The sequence below is a fragment of the Cyprinus carpio genome, unplaced genomic scaffold (genome assembly GCF_018340385.1).
Source record: "Cyprinus carpio isolate SPL01 unplaced genomic scaffold, ASM1834038v1 S000006584, whole genome shotgun sequence".
In the NCBI taxonomy this organism is placed as follows: Eukaryota; Metazoa; Chordata; class Actinopteri; order Cypriniformes; family Cyprinidae; genus Cyprinus; species Cyprinus carpio.
This window is the reverse complement of record NW_024879237.1, coordinates 157,433-180,652: the sequence shown is the minus strand read 5'-3', so window position 1 is coordinate 180,652 and position 23,220 is coordinate 157,433. Positions and strand designations below refer to the sequence as shown.

The 23,220-nt window shown below is 38.1% G+C and overlaps 1 pseudogene; it reads right to left on the bottom strand.

Annotated features, from left to right (window-relative positions):
- Nucleotides 1–2,541: 2,541 nt before the first annotated feature.
- LOC122144041 lies at nucleotides 2,542–22,373 on the bottom strand (annotated as a pseudogene).
- Nucleotides 22,374–23,220: the final 847 nt, after the last annotated feature.

Sequence of the window (23,220 nt, the reverse complement as noted above, 5' to 3'; positions counted from 1 at the left end):
TCCCTCCGATTAATTGCGGTCATTACAATAAAAGGTAATAGGCTACAAAGTAAAAATATGATTATAAATAGTATACAGCAGCTTTCCAAACACCACTTCTTTATCAGCCAAGTCATATCAAAACCAAAAAAAAAAAAGACAGTTTGCATTAATAAGTTTTAGTTGCATCGGATTGTAAGTCGCTTTGGATAAAAGCGTCTGCTAAATGATTAAATGTAAATGTAAATGTAGTTGCAATAACAAGAGAAAAGGACAGAGAAATGACTATCATCATGAAAGATTGAGGAAAATGCATTGATTATTTATTGAAGGGTTAAGGACATTAGGCTGCTTAATGGCAAAAGCTCATAATGCACCAAATCCCCATGCACCAAAAACGGCTATGAATGTCCATGTGGCCAAAGTGATTAAACACTTTAAGCAGTTATATACTACTACTCCATCCATACAGCTCTATCATTTATTCAATAGCAATTTAAAAAAACCTCTCAACAATCCTCTTGCAAAAAAAAACATGGATCTAGTACCATAAGATACATGAAACACTGCACACATTTGTCTCAAAGTCCAATATTAAATTGATGTCTGATTATGTCGTCAGAGTACATACTTTTATCAGTTGTAATCATCCGTGATTTTTTGCTTATAACTAGACCTCTTGCACTCATCGCAACATAGACTATCATAAAATATTGCATTAGACAACAGTAAGTGGCTTTACTCATTTCTCTACAAAGAGTAATGCCTTGTAATTACATCTCAGTGCAATTAGATACAAGTCTACAAATGGAAAATATCTGAAAATTGAAATATCAAAACCTTGAAAAACATCCAGATGTTTGTATTTCTAAATCTCTCAATAACATGCAACTGATTTTCCCTCTCCATCTTTTGAGGAGAATCATAAATGGAGAAATCAGCTATTTTAAATCTCACGATACATTGTTGACGCTGGATATGTTGTGTGAGTTATATAATTTAAAGAGCAGGATTCACAGGTCATCGTTTACCTGTGATTTGCCAAAAACATCATGGCTTGGTTTAACTATACATAAATCACACTGATCACTTCTAAAAAAAAATCAAAACAACTTTGTGTTCCTTTCATTAAACAGTTATCTCATTGTTTCACAAGGGCACAAACCAGAGGTGCTGTTTCAAAGCAGAAAAGATAAAAAATAGATCAGACGTTTACTGATATAAACTATCTTAAGCCTGGAATACACTACACGATTATTGCCCCGATTTTCCGCCGATTTACAGTCTGGAGAAGTTGACACTATTTGCCAAAAGTCAGAGCCAATCCACAGATTTGAGTTGACAGATTTCATAGAAAATCTTAGATTTTTTAGCTTCAGTCTATGGCCCCTTTACACTAGTGTGTTTTAAGAAACAATCTCCATTTACACTACACAACCTAAAACTCATGTCACGTGACCATTCATGCAGCCATAGATATGTATAGGTAGATTCCCTATTATTTAGATCGCGGACGTGTCTACGTGCTTGGAGCAATCAAATGGGGAATCTACCTATACATCTATGGGTACAACAATGCGCATGATGTTATGTTTACACGGTCGTCAAGGATACGCAGAGCCATGCCATAGTTTTCAAAAGTATCCGTTTTGGTCCGTTTGCACTGAAACACAACCCCGGAGTTTTCAAACTAAAATGGGGTCTGCAGCGTTTTCAAAAGTCTCTGTTTTCAAGGGGTCGAAAATGCCAGATTAATGTAAACGATAGCCGTAACCGTAGCAAAAGTTATGCGTTTTAAAAACGAAAATGCACTAGTGGAAACGGGGCCTATGATTTTTATCCAGTCGGAGGAGATAGAACATGTTTGATATTTTCAGCCGAGTTTAGAACACACCATGCATCTGTAAAGTGTTTCCTAGCAATAAGATGCACGTTTCTGCGTGAGTTTGTTGTGATCAGAAAACAACCTGAAAGTCTGGTAGTGTGTGATCCTCAGTCATGTAGTGCTGTCTTTACCATTAACATTTTTTTCTGTGTACACAGTAAGTATGCAAGTACAAGCTGATTTTAAAAGTCCCTACATGTCTCTCTGATTTCTATTATTAGTACTGATTGCAGCCTTTAGTCTTTGACAGTTATAAAGTTTGAACATCAGGGGAAACAGAACAAGGTCACATTTACACTTGAATCACTCTGTCCTTCACATGCAACTTGTGCCACAGCCAAGGGCCACAAAATGTTAAAATAGGTTCTGTTGTGGTTAAATTTAGGTTATAATGTAGAGTGTAGCAGAAATCTTAATATACATTTTGAGATGAACCTGAGTCTGGTAAAAGGGTTGTGTATGTGAGATGCACGTTACTGGCTATGCTTGTTTAAAAAGTGAGTAACCTAACTGGGTAAACTTACAGAAACATTTATAGTGTATTGCACTCGGGCTACAGATCATTTTTGTAGTTTGGTTCTCATTGGATCTATATAATACGACACACCCCCATACTCCCAATAGAAAAATAAAAAATCATCTCATATCAGTAGGCCTAAACAGACTAGAATTTGATCCCACAGCTATTTGATTAAAAAATGTACATTCACAAGAAGACAACAGAAGACAATTCATATTGATATGTGCAAAAACATTATAGATCTCTATAAAAAATATGTGCATATGAATAGAGCTTGTTTCTCCACTAATACAATATGTTCTCTATTTACACATTACGAGTCAATAAAGTACAGTTCTTATTAGTTCTTTTAATCTGTATACTCCGTCTCTACAGAAACATTACCAATGCTCATGACAAAGAGAGGAAAGACTGACAAATATGATACAGATGATACATAACACTACACATCCTGAACTCAAATCAATGTGATTGAGCACTGGGATTAAAATTAGAACCAGAGTTCCATTTGGAAACCTGAAATTGCATATCCCATGTTCAACACCTTGCCCGATCACAGTCTGATCAAACCGCTGTTCCCCTGCTAGGATCGGCTGCCATTCCTGGCTGGCTTTCATGATGATATTACATTTGAAAAGAAACAAAGAAAACTTTGGCTACATAAAGAGGTCGACGTCCCCCGCTCAACTAGTTGTTGCACACCCTTGAGTGTGGATGGTGAAATTTGGCTAAAGTCCCTCATTGGGCTGTCCTGTTTACAGAGCTGAAGTCCGTGGATTCTTCAAATCGGTTATCAAAAGGGGACGGCTGTGTGCTTTCACACAAAATGCCTGCCAGTCCGCCCATTGGGGTGGGGTGAGGCAGGGACAGATACTCGGCACAGTGAGAGGGGTGCCGCTCTACTTTGATGAGCGGCTGGGTAGACAGCTGGTTCTCAAGCAAATCCAGAGAGTCCCGCTGCAGGGCCAGGTCATAGGATGGCGTCCTCCTCCGTAGTAACATGCTGCTCTCCGAAAGCTTTTTTCATGGATGCAAGAGAAGCGGGAACCTCCGTTTCAAATGGGGGCTCGATGGAGATACAGGGAGGGCTCATCTTTTTCTTACGGGGAATGTGCAACGACTGTCCACGCATCGGAATATGCCTCTTCTCACTGAGTTCTTGACCAAACAGCCCATCATCTACTGAAGAGCAAATCTCAATCGAGTGCCTACGATGGTCATCGGTACCGGGCTTTTCCAGAAAACCTTCAGTGTCCACGCTGAAGCACTTCTTCGGGTCTTTGATGCTTAAGTTGGCAGCACTGCTGCAGTTCTTCACAGGGACGGGAAGCAGCATCCCTGAGGTGGTATAAGGAGACAGGGAGTGACTTCGGGATTCTACCTGAACCCCTACCCACAGCCGTGCTGTACTGTTGATGTGGCGGACCTCCTCATCCGTCAGATCAGCGGAATCAAACAGGAGCCACTGGGGCTGGTACTTCTGCTGCTGCAGGCCAGGCTGGGAGGTCGAGAAAGGATACTGTGCTGGCTATGGGCTGTTGGAAGGTGCAGACACTGGGGGTATGTCCATGTTGGGGCATCCGAGGAACATGCAGCTTGAAGCTGCCTGTTGTTATCCCTGCCTGTCTGTCGGGATTGTCTTTGGAGTCAAAACTTTGCAAGTTGATGGAGTCATTTTTAATTGCCTCCTGAAAGAATAAAACATAGGACAATGTGAACATGTGGCCTGCAAGCACTGAACAACAGTGAAGCACTTAATATGGATGGGACGAGCGAGAGTATACCTGTCTGCGTAAAGTCCTGCCTATGCTGTGGGTTGGAGAGGGTATGGGAGGGGGAATCTTGGGGAGGTAGTTGAACTGGGAATGGGGAGGAAGACCGGGGACCTGGAGCAGGGAATGGCTTTCACATGGCTGGGAATGGACTGAGGTGATAGAGCCTACGGGAAAGGTTAATGAAGACTTTTCATAAGTTTTTTTCCCCCTTTTGAGATCAGTACTTATTAATATAGAAAGTCATGTACTCTGATTCTTTATACCTAATTCAAGATACCCTTGACTGGTTTCCACTTCTTCTAGTGGATAAGGAGCACTGGCTGGCCTCACAGGGCGAAACATGTAGCTGTCATTGGGCAAAGAGTGCATCCTTGACACTGACATTTTCCGTGGAGAGAGCAAATTCTCCTGTGTTCTTTGCATCCCCTTATCCTGCGGAAGAGAAATGTATTCTTCTGCTTTTGTGCTTTTGCTCTCACACATAAATTCACAAACCTATAAACACCTAGAGCCAAGCTTGCCAGGTTTATTCAACAGCTCACTGCAGCTGACAAAGCAAATACACTCCTTGCCTGAGCAGCCCATGAGGGGTAACAAATGTTCCTGGCCTCCCCGCAGAGCCTCACTTCTCACTGTCCACATCCCCTCAGCATATTTTCTTTGTATTGTGACAACTCAGCGCCCAATAAAACACAAATGCAATTCTGTTGCCCTCAGCTAACTCAGGTTGCTCTTTATAGAGTTAATGGTGCTCAATAAGTACAAAACTAAACTGAGAACAAATTGTATAATGTTTCGTACACTATGACCAGTTCATAACACCACCTTCTGTTGTCAAGGACCCACAAATATGATGATCCCCTAATAAAAGAACTATAATATTTTCTTGTGTAAAGAAAAATATTAAGTGTTACAGTATACCCTAGCACTCTGTTGCAGCCCCCCTGGAGTTCCCCAAATCACAGTTTGAAAACCCTTCATTATTTTATTACCATAAATGCATGGCTTAACCAAAAACATTCTTTCTTTCGACACTGTTTATTAATGACTTCTGAGATATACCTGTCCAGGTGAATCTGGGTGTGCTCCTACATAAGTTGCCCTTCCTTCTGGCCCTGAAGAGCTCCCTGCTGAAACGTTGCTGTGACGCCGAGCCATTTCCATCTCCATCTCAATCTCAGCGTCCATTTCAGCATCTTCTTTAGCCTCCTTATTGCTCTCCTCCAGGTGTTTCATCAGTACGGCCACCACCACGTTAACCAGCACAAACTGAGCCATTAGCACAAAGGTGACAAAGTAGATGGGGGAGACCATGGGCAGATAAGTGAGGCAGTGCTTGTCTTCTGGAAGGCACTCTCGCAGAGTGTCCTGCACATATGCAATGCATTAATGACTAAAACTGCACCAATAATACACTCTAAATGCAATTAGTAAAAGAACAATGAAAAGTCTGCACTGTAGTACCTTCATTATGCCATTCCAGTTGTCCCCCGTCGATACTCTGAATAATGTTAAAAAGGCCATTCCAAAGTTCTCAAACGTAGCATGTCTGCTTAAGCCTTCGCAAGGGTTGTTGTCAGTGCATTCTAGATGAAAATATAGGTAGATAATAGTTTGACAACAGTCAAATACTTTTTATACACAAAAACCGTAGCTAGACTACCACTGAATGTGTTGCTAAAAGTGGAGATAACCTGACAGAGTTCCTTGTATTACCATTAAAGGAGCAAATGAGCTGTTAGCCCAAGACACGTCTGACACAATAATTAGCACTGATTTTAAAGTTGAAGGCTAATGAAAGTATTAGAGTGCTTGCCCTTTAAGAGGAAAGCATAATCCTGTCATTTGTGTTCCAGAGGCCCTCTCACAGGGATATAAGTAGCATAGAAATGTCTTTTTGAGCCTAGAGGCTATCCTACAAAAATGATGCCATTGCAAGAGCAAGCTTCACGAAGCGTTTGGGGACCAAATTTAAGCATTTCTGACCCAAAAATGAGAGTGGCAGTTAGGGGTAGACCAAAGCCGCTAGAACTGTGAAATGGAGCGCTCAGTATGAACACTGAGCAGGATTGCAGCACTGACCTAGTTTCCCAAAAAGCTCCACACCAAGTGCAGCATAAATGAAGAAGAGGAGCATAAACAGCAAGCCCAGATTTCCCACCTAAAGAGAGGAAGTGCATTATCACAGTATGTTATTAAACAATCAATCATGGGGAGAAGAATTGTGTTATAGATACTTTATCTCCAACTTTTTCTCTTTCCTCCCCCATGTCTTACATATCCACACAAAGACAAAAACAAATGCAACTGTGCAGTACATCTATATCTCTTTAAAGCAAAATAACACATACACAGCATACTGAATACACTGTAGAATGTTTTGTCAGGTAATGTTTTGTCTCTAATATACTGTACAGTATATATTAGAGTTACTTTAGCTGTTATAATATTATTCTCTGTAACACTTAAGTTTAGGGACTAAATTATCACTATTAACTAGTTGCTTATTTACATGCATATTACTAGCATATTAAAGCTGTTTATTAGTACTTATTAAGCACATATTCTGCAAAAGCATATTCTACATCCTTAATCCTACCCAATACTTAACAACTACCGTACTAACTATTTATAAGCAGTAATTAGGAGTTTAATGAGGCAAAAGTCATAGTTAATAGTTAGTTAATAGTGAGAATAGGACCTTAAAATAAAGTTTGATCTAAATATTTGTATAAAAATATATATTTATTATTAAATAAATGCATAAATGAATGAATGTAAAAAAACAACATTAGTTACCTGTGGTAAAGCTTGCATAACTGTGTCTAGCAGGGGCTCTCATGCCTGTAGCCATCTTCAAAAGCTTCAGTACTGTGGGCAAAAGCACAAAGAGGCACAAATCAAATCCCCAGGCTATTTGTAATAGAACATGCAAATAACTTTTTTGTTAACTAGCTAGAAAACTAAAGTACCTCTGGCTATTCTCAGCACCCTCATAATGCGGATGATGGTGGGGTTGATTGGCAGCGCTGCATTCATCTTGATCTCCTCCAGAGTGATACCCATGATAGAGAGCAGGACTATGGCTAGATCCAGCTGATTCCATCTGCCAGCACATTACAACATTATACAGGTAAAATACAGCATCCAGCAACGAGCGTCGTTTAGCTAATCGGTTTTTGAACATTAGGGAAGCTGAGCAAATAAACCATACACAGATTTATGAGCATATTGCAAACAGAACAACATACTTACTATTGATTGCACCTGTACATGTGCTAATGTGGGATTAATGATAAACAACAGGGATCATGCCTCCTTTAAATTTAGCTGCATTCATTGAACTGAAACAAATGATTCATCCTGTTCCCTACGCATGACATGACACCAGATGCCACATATTAAAACATGACTTAATCACACTGTCACGCTTAATTACAAAAGTGTTTTACAATGTGTTGGAGAGGTTAGTGAAATTGCCCTGCAATAATATATATAATCCATTTAAGGATTCAATGCTTGATTACGTCCTAAACAAATGCAATGCAATAAGATTCAAGTGACAAGCAATTTTTCTGTCCACACCAGATGAAACCTGGCTATATGATTCAACAAAATCATTCAATCAATCACTGCCAATCAGAAGAGCATTATATTTATAATATTGAACAAAAGAACAAATAGAAGTTAAGGCATAAGAGTAAGTTAGATTTACATAATCCTCCTTTTAAACACTCACACCCTCTTTTATCCCTTACGTGTACATATTTTTGATGTACATTCTTCTTTAATTAGTGCAAATGATTTTTCAGTCTGATCTAAGTAACAGCCAGTCACGCTTTGATCTCATGTCTTTGTTGGCTTGAATAATCAATAATCAGTGCACACCATCTCTGAATGAAGATAAAAAATATATTTTGCTGTACACAAAGCTGATGGGGTCTTTAATTAACTTTATCGGGTTAAGCACTTGCAAATTACCGCAAGACTACAGGATTATCTAAGAACACAAGTCACTGAGGGGTTGGAGACCGACAAGACTCCCCACAGACCTTCTTAGAGAGACTTTAGTATCAGGATTAGAATTAGAATAAGAAGGCTAATTTAAAAATAAATTGGTAATGAGAATTGTAATGAGAACTGTTTTGCAAGAGAATATGTAATCTCATATCAATATAAAATGGATTTTATTTCCAGAAACTTCTTCAGTGCTGTATAGGTTTGCATAAATATACTGTTAATCTTATTTACAGTGTATTTACATTTACATTATACATAGCCATAGTCCCAATACCTGTCTTTGAAGAATCTCCGAAAACCAATGCCACAAGCTTGAGTAAAGCCTCAATTATGAAGATGATGGTAAAGACTAGTTGCAGTATTTCAGTGACTCTTCAAGGTACTGTGTGAGATAGAAACAATGATTTTCATCAGTTTCAATGCTGTACAATTTATAGTAAAGTAGTATTTTTGACAAGTTACAGTAAATCACATTAAATAATGCATGAATGTCTTTCATTATATAAAAATATCAAAACTAGGGGCCAGATTCATTAAAATCTTAAAAAAAGGTTTGTAAGGTAATGTAACATTGGTTTTGGATGTTGGTTTATGTTCATGGTTTCATGTCTTTTAATTATTTTTTTCCCCATAGTCATGGTTTCCTGTCATGTCATGTGTTTCCCTTGCCCTCATGTGATCTTGCTATTGTTTCCTTTGTTCTATGTGTTTTTTAACTTTATTCTGAAGAGTTTTATTCTTAAGAATGTTTTGTGAATCCGGCCCCAGGTGTCATTTATTTTGAAGAAAGAGCATAAACAATTTTCAAGTTGAATGTTTCACAAAAAAAGTTTGTTACTGTAGGTTTCAAATGATGAAATGCAACTTTATGCAACTGTAGGCCACTAGATCAAACAAAACAAGATTCAAAGGGTTCATAGACTCACGGGAGGCTGATTGAAATGCTCAATAGACATAGTGACCACATTGATGCCAATGATGCAGGTGATGAAGAGATCCAGGTAGTGGTTGGTACACAGTGGTGTGGATGTAGAGCCGGGCTGGAGAGTAATCTGCATAGTACGGTCTCTGCTGGGCCTCTGTTGATACAGTCATACAGACAGACAGCACAGAAGAGTCAGTGCAGGGTAAACACAGATAAGCCAAACCACTGATGCAGAGGAAAAAGGCACTGGGTGTGAAGGGACGACTGCTGCAGAGAGGACCAGTACTTTATCTCACCAGCATTGTAATATTATTATTGCAACACTATTCATTCAAAGTCCTCTCATGCAGCACCTGGGCCTTCATGGGTTTCAAGCATGCTGCTTTGGTGAACATGCTGTTGTAAACATGGCAGTATGTGGGAGAACATATGAAAGGACTTCTGTGAGTAGCACAAGTTACAGGGACATATTATTGAGTGTTTCTCAAGGAGAGATTAGAGGTGACTGTTCACTGATTAGTTGTACTGTGTGTGATATATTGGACATGACACCAACCATAAAATTTATTTGGAGTTTGAACCCATCTTTCTGAGTCTGCCATAAAAGCATGTTTACAGGTAAATACCATATGCCAAGAGAGAAGCCTTTGAGCTACTGAATATCTGAGCATGCAGGTACAGCATAACCATTTAATAGAACATCTCTCCCTAGCAGACACCACACTCATGGCCAGCATAAAAGTCTTATACAGTTGCACACAGAAACAGTCTATCTTTCAATATGATGGGATAACAGCAGGCCCAGATGAAATCTATTGACGTTTTCAACATTTTCTGATCTGAATTTGGGGAAAATCTGAAGAATTCTGCAGGATCTAAAAAGAGTTAATTTGTACTCATAGTGACAGTTGAAAGCTTTATTAGCAAAAAAGTCCAAATATTTCATAAATGAGCTCAAGAGTAGAGCATGTTTAAAACTTGGATCATTTTCATTTTGAGGAAATCTGCTGAGCTATCTGTGCAGATTCCATGTGGGTCTGAATAATGAACAGATCCACAGATCGGTGTATATAGAAATGTTTCTTCAACTTCAGATACCTTTGTGTTCAAAGGTGTTTATGTTCTTTATGTCCCAACTAAGATCATCTAATCAAATGTGAAATGAACAATTGTGATATTTATTGCGTAAAAATTATTTATTAATTGATTCATTTTTGTTTAAAATGATGTCCCTCAGTTATGGTGTCATTTTCACCACACCAAACATTTATGTTAATTGAGTGATGTTTGAAGAAAAATTAAGGTAAATCTCTGTTGTAAGCATAATAATTTTCATCACAATTTTGACTAATTTGTGCAAAAAATTTACAAATATTCATTGTACGTAGGATGCATAAATGCAAGCCATTAAATTAGCCTGAATAAATCCATTTTATTTCAACCATAAAGGTGTCTTTTCCATCATAGAATACTATTGAACACAATACACAATCTGAAATGTCATGTGAATTTTCATAACAATTCTCCTTTGATGTACGATAAATGTGTTCTACGAGACTATTTTCTTAAAGTCCACATGGCCACAGTTGAAGAAATATCTATTTATACGCCTCCTTTTTTTTCCCCCTGTCCTGCTAAATGCACTCTGTGTTGAGGACTGTTTTGTAAGACGTCCTCGATCTATCCCAGATGAATTCATTGAGGGGCTCTTTGAATAGATCCAGGGAAATAAAACTCAACTGCTATGGACTCAGTTATGAGTACTATAAGTCACAGTCACATACACGATTAATCCCTTGACTGCAGTTAAGGCTGGAGGAGTCAAGTGTGACAAACGTAGATAAAACTGTCAGCTTTTATGCTAAAGATCATTTATCAGAAAGATTTGCCCTGGCAAGGCGTGGTGCTTAAACAAAGAACAAACTTCTTCACATTATTCATTTAGTCACGTAAAATCATTGGCTGGGCATTCTTAGATTCCTTTAATGCTCAAAACCAGACAACCCTAATAGTGCAGTGTACTAAACTGATTTAGACAGACAGCCAGACCACAGGCAACTAATATTCAGTCTCTCCAAATGGATAATATGATGTAACCTGCACTCTGAATTAATATCATACACACATCCCCCCAACCCATCTTAAAAACCTGTCACAGAGCAACTCTGCCTCCTCTCACGTCATTGTTCTCCACAGCATCGTGAGGACACCACACACTCTTTGAATTTCTTACTACCTATTTGGATGTACAGTAAGGTATAGAAAACATCACCCACTTTTAAAATAATCACATTTTGTTGCTTTGCAGCCTGAAATGAAGACAGACACAGTTTTTTTTTTTATCCAGCTGTATTTACTTCAGAAAAAAAAAAAAAAAGAATTCAGAATCATTGAGTTTGGAAAAAAGAATCACCCCCCCTCCTAAAAATGACTTGTAAACTCAATCAAGTGTAGCTAATCACCTTCTCAATGGCTCACAAAGCCATTTTGACTTTCAACTGTGATCAGCTGTGGTCATGTTTGATCAGCTCAGCATGAAAAGAGCTTTTCTAGAGCATTTCATTCCTTGGTAGTGCAGCTGAAGCAAACAATCAACTATGAGTGGCAAGGCACTGTCAAAAGATCTATGGGATAGATCCAATAGAAGTTGTGGACAGGCACAAGTCAGAAAAAAAAAGATTCAAAGGATTTACTAGTGCCTAGAAGCACATGAAGTCTATTATTAAGAAGTGGAAGGTATTTGGTACACAGACCCTCCCTGGATCAGGACGTCGCTCCAAACTGAATGAAAGAGCAGGAGGAAACTGGTCAGAGAGGCGACCAAGACCAACTCTGAAGCAATCACAAAAAGCGGTCATTGTGTGTGTGTGTGTGTGTGTGTGACAACAATATCACAAATTCTCCACAAATGTGGCTTGTATGGGAGGGTTGCAAAAAAAGCCACTGAACAAAGCCACATGCAGTCATGACTGAGCTTTGCCAAAACACACCTTGAAGATTCTGAGGCCGATGAGACTAAAATTGAATTATTTGCCTCAACTGGCGGAAATCCAATAAAGCTCGTCATCCAGATAACAGCATTCCTACAGTAAAGCTTGTAGGTGGTAATATCCTGTTATGAGCTGTTTTCCTGCAGCAGGGACTGGAGCATCTTGTCAGGATAGAAGGAGAAATGGATGGGGCAAAAATACCGTCAAGTGTCTTGAGGAAAATCTGCTGCCCTCTGCCAGAAAGTTGTCAATGGGAAGACGGTTTACCCCTTCCAAGATTATAATGACCCAAAGCACACAGCAAAAACAACTGAGCACACAGTGGTTGAAGAAGAAAAAGCTGAATGTCCTTGCATGGTCTAGTCAGAGCCCAGACTTAAATCCCACTGAAATCTGTGGAATGACTTGAAGACTGTAGTCCACAAACAGTCACTATCAAATTTATCTGAACTTGAACAGTTCTGCAAAGAAAAGTGGGCAAATATTTCAAAGTCTTGATGTGCAATGTTAGTAGAGACAGAGACGTATCCCAACAGACTAAAGACTAAAGCAAAGGTGGTTCAAAAAATACCGACACAGGGGGGTGATCCTTTTTCCAACTCAGTGATTCTGGTTTCACATTTTTTTTAATTTATATTTTATATTTATAATAATATTTTTTATGACATTTGGTGTCATATTTTTCACTTGGATGTTATAAGTTACACTGAGTAAATACAGCTTCATAAAAACAAAACTGTGTTTGTATCCATTTCAGTCTGCAAAGTAACAAATGTGAAAATTATTTTAAAGGGGGGGGGTGATTCTTTTCTATATGCACTTTAGGACTACTGGGGTTTTCAATTGATTAAAATTGCAATGTAATAATTTAAATTATGTGAGATGAACTAAATGCATTTAGTGATATTTGCTTAGCAAATCCCCAATGAAGAAAAATTAAAGACATGATGTGATTGTGACAGAGGAGTGAATCCTTCAATATAAAAAGTGTCTTTAAAAGTCAGATTCCTTATTGATTTCATTTCAGTGCCACTGATAATAAGCCTATCACTGGCCCGTGGTCCACAGCAATCCTTTTTGAATGGATTTGTATCTGGGTTTGTATCTAAAGAAACTTTATACATTTATTCCCCAAGGATGCATTAAAGTGAACAAGTCACAGTAAAAACATTAATGCTACAAAAGACTCCTGTTTCAAATACATGCTGCCCTTTTTTAACTTTGTATTCACCAAGAAATGAGGAGAAAACTAATTTATCATTCCACAAAAATATTGACAATAAGAAATATCCTTAAAGTAGCAATCGGCATATTGTGCCATGATCATACATATTAAAATCAACTTTTCAAGTTTACAAAGTCTTTGAAAAACCATTTTTTACTTGCAAGGATGAGCTTTTTTGCTGCCTGTTATCAGTAAATGTGTTTGGTTAGGTGTGTTGACTCTACTGACTCTTCTCAAGCTTGGTACTTCAACCTTGAATGCGCGGGGGGGCTAAGATGGTAGAAAAACACATTAAATAACCAGTCCTAATTAGTACTAATTCAAACTTCTTTTAACGGACCACCCTATACATAGTATTCATTGCAGGATGCTCTGCTGCTTTGGCCATGATGCTGACCCAATATATGTACTGTGCAAACTTCCTTATTGGCTTGTCATGCAGGACTTTGTTGCGGGATCTCATGCAGGAACATTGCCTGCAGTCCATCACAATCCAAGGCTGACATCAGATCGGTGCCAAAAAAATTGGTGCATGTTTTTTTTGAATCTCTTCAGCCTTTTGACTGCTTGCTGTCTTTTTAAAAATCTTTCTCTAGGCTTTCTCTCTCAGCTCTGGAAGCAGGCATTGCTCAGAAAAATAGACTACCGACCAGACCCGCAATTCGCCTTACTCCTGCGCTTTTTTCTCCAAGCCAGTCTCTCTGCCTCTCTCCTCCGCAGCAGACGGCCTCCTCTTCCTCCTGGTCCTGACGACACTTGTGGAAGGTTCTCCACCACCACTCCCACAAACATGTTCAGAGCACAAAGAAGCTGACGATCAACAGGAAAGAGATGAAGTAGAGGCGCATCCAGGGGTTGTGATTGCGCGCTCAGGCTGTGGGGGGTGAAGGACAGGAAGATAGAGGACACATCCATCATATGACAAATTAGGAAAGTCCATGTGCCAGAATGAGGCAAAGCAGATCCAAACCTGCATGTCCACCCCCGACACAGCGTCCAACCCGTCATACATTATATTGACCCATCCGTCCTTACAGGAAAGCACGAACAGCGACATGAGAGCCTGCAGAAGAGAGACACATGCCGGCAAAACCATCATTCATTCAGTGCAGTTACAGGGCTCTTATTGACAATCTGGGAATCATTTCAACCATATTTACAGCAGAAAATGGTTTCTTGAAGTCTTATAAAATGAAAAGGCAACATGACCTTACTTTTTCACTCAGCCGATCACTTTATAATGCTTCAGTGTGTCCATTCAGTGAATAATGTCAAGGTGAATAAACACTTACCTGTCCCAAGTTGTCAAATGTGTACTTTCTTTCTTCCGAATCCATTTGTAGTTTGCTTGAATACAATCAAGCTTATTGGTGATGTTTTTGGTGTCGCCACCTTCACAATGGTAAAACTTTCCTTTGAAGAGCTGCAATTCATAAAATCGCTACTGCGTTATCTGAAAAATCCCTCACATTTCTGTTAAAAAAAAACTGTAACAATCTGAAGCACATTACCTGCAACTCCTCACGACAATGCCAAAAACAATAAAGAACGGCACAGCAGATAAGCACAATGTTCCCCAATGGGCCTCAGGGATGTTATTAGCGTTTTCCACCAACCCATTTTCAGTCCAGGAGCGCGACTAATTACTCTATGTTATGTGAAAAATAAAACAAAGAAAAACAACCCTATTTTACTCCTGTTTGGATTCCAGGAGCATTTATCGTAACTGGTACACTGGGATCTGAGGTGACTTTTAAGATCGATAAACCTAAAAAAATAATTCAAGGATAACACTTCATTTTGCAAAGATGTACAGTTTAGTACGTGTAGACTTGGGAGACTTATGCAACCACAAAATTCTACCTTCAGATTTATTCCTTAACTGGAGCATGACCATGTAGCAGATTTCATTGATTGCTTGAGCCTCACGTACAACGCGCGTTGTGACACTTTCGCTGGACTCACCTCAGCGGACCCGCAGAGTTCTCAGCAGACGAATGAACCCTCAGGGATGCCAAGGATTCGGTTTCCACCAGTGGAGGCCAGGGAGACACCAGAATATCACTGAGAGAAGAAAGAGACCAGCAAACCCATCCAGAAAACATTCCAGGTGCTCTGCAGATAAACTGTGCTTCCGCGGCCAGAAGCCGAGGCGCCACCTACCTTTAAACACAAGCATTATCGTGTTGTGGTGAGAGGGTTTTGTGGAAAGAAATATTCCTTATATAGAGAGAAAAAGCCTAAATCATACCTTCACAGTCATTTCACAGAACAACAAAATCACAGTGAAAACATAATATTGAGATGACTGAAGGGAACATTCGCGCGATCCTGAAAAAAGACAAAAACATGAAAGGATATGATGCGTATCCGTACGACTCCAGTAAGCATCTACGAGGCAGTTCAGCACATATTAGATGCAACTGGCCTTGATAACACTTAAGCATCTTACAGACTGCTGAATAGTGGGTTCTTTTCTTTCCAAGCAATGGTAGGCAGTTTTAGGATGATGAATACCAAACTAGATGCGCAATAACTCTTGTGCGAATTAACCTCTGACACATCATCCGAAACCTAGGACAGAAGTGAATACCTAAAATTCGTACAAAGTGAATGTGAAACTTAACAAGGAAGGATAATTGGTCAATAGTAAGAGCGAAATAGTTACTTTTCTGAGGAAGAGAAACTCTAAAGGGACCAGCTTCATGATCTTTCACCACTTAGGTTATATTGCTTCAAACGTCCTCTTGAGACGGAAACAGAAGCTCTATAACACACAAGAGAGAGGAAATACAGATAATTACTACAGCACTAAACACTAACTACAGCATCGTCAGGAGTTTAAAGTGTTTAGGGTAGATAAGATCCTCTGCTTATAAACATCACGCTAATGCTTTCGATTCAGTATATCAATAAAAAAGGATTTGAATGGATGCTTGTTTAAATTTGATGAATTACCATTTTGTAAACCTAACAGCTTATTTTGCAAATGTGTTTTCTGCAATATATATTTTGCACAATTGAAATCCTTTTAGTCTAAATGTCTAATTGATTTGCCAGGTACTTGGTTAGAAAGATGGATTAACATGAAGAAATAACACCATGAAGCAGAGCTGTAATTATGTGGATGGTAATACACTTGTGGGAAATCATTATAAAAACATGTTAATATGAAGCACTGACACTTTTATGCAGCTTCTATGGACATTTTTATGTACTCTATGCAGTTTCAGTTAACACCATGCAGCACCTTTCAAACAACTGAAAGTTTTTTTTTTGTTTTTTTTAACAGCTCAGTAGTGACTCCATGATGCATGTCCTCAAATTTCCTTTGCAAAAAATATAATATTAATAATAATAATTTATTTTTTTGATTTTCTTTTTCATTTAGCAGATGCTTTATGTAGCGACTAATTGTTCATAAGTTTGGAGTTGTTAAGAATTTTTATGTTTTTAAAATAAGTCTCTCATGCTCTCACCAAGGATGTATTTATTTGATCGAAAATCAAACAGTAAAAACAGTAATATTGTGAAATATTATTACAATTTAAAATAAAAAATCTATTTTCTATATTACTTTTCTATTTTAATATATTTTAAAATGTTTTTTTTTTCTTGTGATGTATAGCTGACTTTCTAAAGCAGCCATTACTATGCATTTTTTATTATCAAAGTTGAAAAAATTTGTAAAAACCATGATAAATTATTTTTCAGGATTCTTTGATGAAAGATCAAAAGTTTTTTTTGTTTTTGTCTTTCAAAAAAAAAAAAAAAATCATATGTTTTGAAGTTTACTATTTTCTAAAATGAGTTACAAAAATAATAATAAAGACTGAGTGGTTGTGCATGTCCAGATGTAGGTTGTGTATGTTGTTTGTATGTAGGCCTGTACTGTAGCCCTGTTGTTTCTGTTTAACAGCATTTGAAACTCAATTTCAAGACAAGGCCTCTTGAGTGAGCAGATATCATCACACTGACACCAATAAAGGTCACTTTTCACCCACCAAGAAAAACAATTACTGTGCTGAATCAATTACAGCATGACAATTAGTATCCTCACAAGACAAACCCCTGGGAAGACATGTTTGAAAAACGAACAACACAGCATTGAGCCATGACTTACATCATCCATGTCCTCCTCTGCAATGGAGTCTTGTTTGCTGAGGTTGGTGGACAGGTCAGTGGGCAGGTGCAGGCTTCTTCCATTGCAGTCGTGGTAGTCTCCCAGTGAGCTGAAGCAGGGGGTTTGGGGCAGTTCAGGGATATCTAGAGAGCTGGGATGCTGCAGTGAGCCCCCACTGATACTGGCCAGCTTCTCACCCTCCAAGTCCTCGTCCTCAAAGCTGCCCCTGCCCTCCCCAGACAGCAGAGACTCCCTCTCCCCAGACGTGTCCTTCCTTTTCAAACTCGGCGCCCTTCCTAAGCTGTTCCAGCTTGACCTCGCGGCTGCCCCAGTTACTTCCTGAGCCACGGGGTGGCATGGAGATCTTCTTGGGCTAGTCTGGGATAGTAAAGAAAAAATAAATCATCCTAGTAAGATGTTGCAGTGTCTAGGTTACACATATTGCTTGTTACTGCAACTAAGTACTACAGTCAGGGTCATTTCTAGCCTTTCATTAGTACTGGGGCACAACGAAAAGTGTCCCTATTATTTTCATAATGTTTTGCATATAAAGGTACAGAGTTGTTTACAAGCTGAACAAAAAAAGCTGCTTTGTCACTGACAAACAATATTAGACATTTGCAAGTTTTGTTTACTATAGAGGATTTAATCCACTTCATCCATTTTTTTGTCTTATAAAGTAATCCCTTACTATTTTGGAGAAAGAAACCACTGCCCCTGTGTCTAGCGATGCCCCTGACTACAGTTAAATAAATAGCAATGAACACTAAAAGAATACAAAATGACACTGATGCATTTTCATTCATGCATTTCACAGACACTTTTAAAAAGACATTAAATTCAAGGTTGAGTCAGTGACAAACAAAGAGTGCCATGTTTGCCAAAAATGTCTTCTTTGTATTTATGCTGGTTTCATATTGCTTTGAAAAAGCATACCACTTTCAGGAAAGGTTTACATTTAATGAATATAAAATATAATGTGGTGCAACTATCAAGCAGAAAGTGATATCATGTTGTCTTTACACCTTGAATATGTTGTATTAAGTGTACACAATAATCATGTTTTAAAAATATGTTTAAAATATATTCTATAAGACTTTGTCGACGGTAAACCTAGTGTGACAAGTAAAATAATATGAATTTTTACATGGACTAAATATCGTCCATACATGACATTTCCACAACCTGGGCTAACCGTTGGAAATGACAAAGATGACTTCAACTTCCTTTTTATGTTGTTTTTTCAACTACTGTATCGCAAGCAATCTTAAAACTCTGTGACAGCTTATGTTTTTTCTTACCAGGGAGGTTTTTGATCAAAATCATTTGGATCTATTGAGATCCCACTGCCATCGCCTGGACTCGTCAAAACCAAACACTGACCGGGCTGAGCGAGTCTTCGGAGTGGCATGGGGTGCGCAGTGCGCATGATTGATTGAGGGGGCAAAGTGCCTCGAGGACCACTGGCCCATGTCGCTGACCATCATCAGATATTACAGCTCCAACCTCTGTTGGTGGAAGTAAAAGAAGGGGCTATTCAAAGAAAGTCATCACCACCAGTAAATAATAAAAATGACTACCGCATGAATGACAAAGTGTGGAAATGTAAATTGAAGAAGGACACATAAAAAGGCATTTTTTCCCAGTAGATTCAATATATGGTGGAAATGGATCGGGATGAACTATAATGTTGGCTCTCGAGGACCACTGCCCTCTTTTAATGGTGCTAGCAATGCACTTAACTATAATGCCGTGAAATGAACTGGCGAAGAATAGATAAATCTTTATAGTGTAAAAAGTGTGCATGAAAGTCATTTTACGGTACATGTTCCCTGGCAATAACATTTTTATGTTTAAAGTAAGTAACCTGAGGCTCGTATTCCCCATCATTCTCCTCCTCTTCCTTCCTTCCAGGTCACCGACCGGCTTTTTTCCCTCAGCTCATCTTGACTTGTTAGAATCTCCCTGCAAACACAAACTACTGGTGGACATGGCCAGTATTTCAGTAACCGCTCAGACCCTAAAGGGTTATTCAGGTGCAGTGAAGTCAAACAGGCCGCAGTTCGCTGAGGGACCCGGCCAAGGCTCAACCCTACTAATAACACCTGCAGTGCATACAGACAGCTGTGGTGCTCTTATCAGTACTCTGCTACCCTGTTAGACCTCGACTGCGGTTAAAGTTGGTGTTTGTTTTAGTCTTTGCAGGTTTACACCTACTAATAACAAGTTCACAATTCACAGAGTTCCCAGCATGACAGATGGGCCAAACACTGCAGCACTGTATCAGCAATGTTTCCTCTATCTGGAGGAAACAGTTACTTTGTTTATGCACAAACCTGCATCCTTAATTAGTCAAAATCTTTAAATGCCTGTAGCACAAGTTCCACTTGTGTAGCACAGGGTTACCCTCTTCAAAAGGGTGACTGATTTACATATTACATACTACAGATTTAGATTTTGAATTAAAATATAATTTACTGTATGTTAGATTGAATTCTTATTCAGTATTTATTAAATTTCTATTTTGTACATAATATAAAGTTGTGAGGGCTGTGAAAAAATTGGCACAAAGCTTATTTGTTGCCTGTTAAGCTAAATTTGAAGTAATAAACACTAAGACTTTTTGATTGTAAAATAAATCTTAATTTTTTAGCTGTAGATTTAGGCATGGAGTTGATTTATTAGTTCATAAGATATACATGTTATTTTATTAAAACAATTGAATTTTATTATTAGATGATTTTTAAAACTTTTTTTTAAGCGATTATTAATTGCAGTGCATTCTTTATTATTATTATTTTTATTTATTTTTTTACATTTGAAGCTTTATTTATTAATTTATTTAAAGTGTTCCAATATTTTAACACTCATTTTGATAATATTTTGGATATTTGGATATACATCTGCAGTGCTGTATGTGCAATAAAAATGGTCACAAACAAACAATAGAAGTTGTTTCCTACAGTGGATTTAAGCAATAAAGTTGAACTCCCCAGACTATCTGGAGAAAGCAACTACTTTGTGCACTGATCTTTAGAGAAAATAAACAGCTGAAATAGAAGTTTTTTTTTTGTTACCTCTGCCTGAAATCCCTCCACTAAGATGGCCACCAGTAGGTTAAAGAGCACATAATTTCCAAAAGTCATCAGAGCCACAAAGTAAAGAGCAGCCCATGGGGTAGTGGAAGCCATTCCATTATAGAGAACCACGTTCCAGTCTTCCTGAGTCAGAATCTGAAATATAAACACAAGCAGAAGAGGACAGAGAGAATGACTGAGTAGAGAAAAATCTATTAATGTGTTATAAATAATGTACTAATGAACTGTGCAACAAGAGTATTGTTTTGTGCATGTATTTTCCAGCATCTGAATTACATAGTAGGGAAACAAATACAGAATTTAATGCCAGAGGTTCAATTCGAGTAGTGTTTTGTGATGATGCTGTAAAACTATTCAAAGCTCTAGTTCTTACTGAAGTGAAAGTAATTATGTGTCCCAGTTTAGCAATTAAGTCTTTTTAAACCCCCAAAATAATGTTGTGATAATCTAGTGAGAATAGCTGCAGTACAGCATACAGATAAAGTGTAGGTTCAGCAACTCAGCTTTATCACAGGAAATTGTGATAATGCAAAAAATAATGCAGAAATAAGGCTTTCCATCACAATGAGCTTCACAGTAGCTCATACTATTTAATTCAGTGTGTTCAGAAATTTACAAACAATTTCTTAGTGAAAATTGTTTCTACACCATTTTTTCTCTTTTTTTCAGTGTATGCAGTCTCTGTTCTGACCTGAAACACAGTGACAATGGCCCACAGCAGAGAATCAAAGTTTTTCCTGTCTGGAATGGTGTCTCCATTCTCCATTTTCAGGCTGAATTTGCATCCAAAGAGATGCATTCCAAAAGAATGCTGTATTGAGGGTAAAAGAAAAATGAAATGTATAAACATTTAAGTGCATAACTCCAGAATTATGTTGATGATAAGGCAACACATTTTCAGCACATTACCACTCACAAACTAGAATTAATGATGCACAGTGTTTTCTAGAGTCAAGATTACAGTCTTGGTGACACTGTGCATGGTTTTAATTGGTTGAATGAGTTTTAGGTGTGAACTACACCTGAATGTGAAGATGAAAAGCATTAGCAGCATGCAGAATGTTGCTCCACGTTGGTCCATGGTCTTCATCAGGACCACAAGCTGTCTGCGCGAAAGTGCAGGAGGAAGCGCACCAGTTTGAGCACACAGCAGGGGAGGCAAAATGTCCGCAGCACTGAAAGACTCCCCATCTGCCTGCCCAATGATCTCCCCACACACTGTCACAGAAACACATGGTTATAATGTATTAATGTATTTTTATATTTAACAGTTCACATAAAAATCACTACCTCAAAATAGCTAATAATATTATTATAATAATATATCATTAATATATTTTATATTCACTTAAAGCCAATATGTATTTTAAAAAGAAGCCCTGCTAATGGTATAATAATATTTAACAATATTACTGTTTTTACTCTATTATTAACCAAATAAATGCAGCTTTGGTTAGCACAACAGATTTCTTTCAAACACATTTTTGAAATGCATTTAGTAAATTTAGTATTTTAATAAGTATTATATAAGATATAGGTCTATAGACACACATAGATAAATAACAGATCTCACCTTATAACTACAATAATCCCATCAAAGATGTTGTAGGGGTTCTTGATATAGCCGAAAGATGCCAAAGGCCAGCAGTTTGAAGAGCATTTCGAGGACAAACATGCTAGTGAAGACGATGTTGCTAATCTCCAGAATGTTTGTCAGCTCCTCAGGCTGTGAGAGAAAACAGAGCCACACCTCATTACCTTCTGCAGGCCAAAGTCACGCCAAGATACTGCTGAGAATACAACATATGAGTGACCTTAATCACTGACCCTCATAATGGCACCTTCACACCCCTTTACTCTCACAACGTCACATGAAACACCTGAGGGTGGGAGTCAGACTACTATATATAAATACAGAGAATTGCGAAACTCTAGACCAAATACTAAAGATATTTTGAAGCAATTATAATTGTTCATTTTCACACAAACAGCTCCAGAGCTGAGATTAAACAAGCAAAATAAAACCCGAAGCATTATAAGCTCTTTTATTGAGAGCAAAGCAATGCAGATCAATCAGACGGACAGTATGTTACCGCTAAAATCTGTCCATCTTATGCAGTTTCAGGGCCAGATTTGATGGCGCCAGACTATACCAGCTGAAGAACCCAAGAATTACTACTGCACTCTTCCGTTCTTTAGCACAATGCAAATCAATAAACACATTCTATAGGAAGCATAAATGATCTGAAAGCCTCTTGGTTCTGCTGGCCATTATAAGATCAGCCACACTCACCTGGATACTGCTCACAATTATTTCAATTCGCCAAACTGTTAGACAATCACCATAAGGGCAGAAGCTTAAAGTCACTGTTAAACATTTCCATTTAGAAAGATAAAGCCTCGCGTAGATTTGAGCCTATAGGGTTTCACTGCTTGTGATATCACTCTCTTATTTCTTAAAGACACATAAAACTGCATTAATGCATTAGATATCATTAAGTAACTTGAACAATTCTTTTACAGCATGTATTAATGTAATTTAGTCATTTCTAAATATACTAAGTTGTATAAATTAACATTAATGTATTTTTAACAAACATGAAGAATTACACCAATAATTAAATATGTTTATACTAACTAAAATAGAGGTTTTTATCTGTAATTATCTCATAATTGAAAT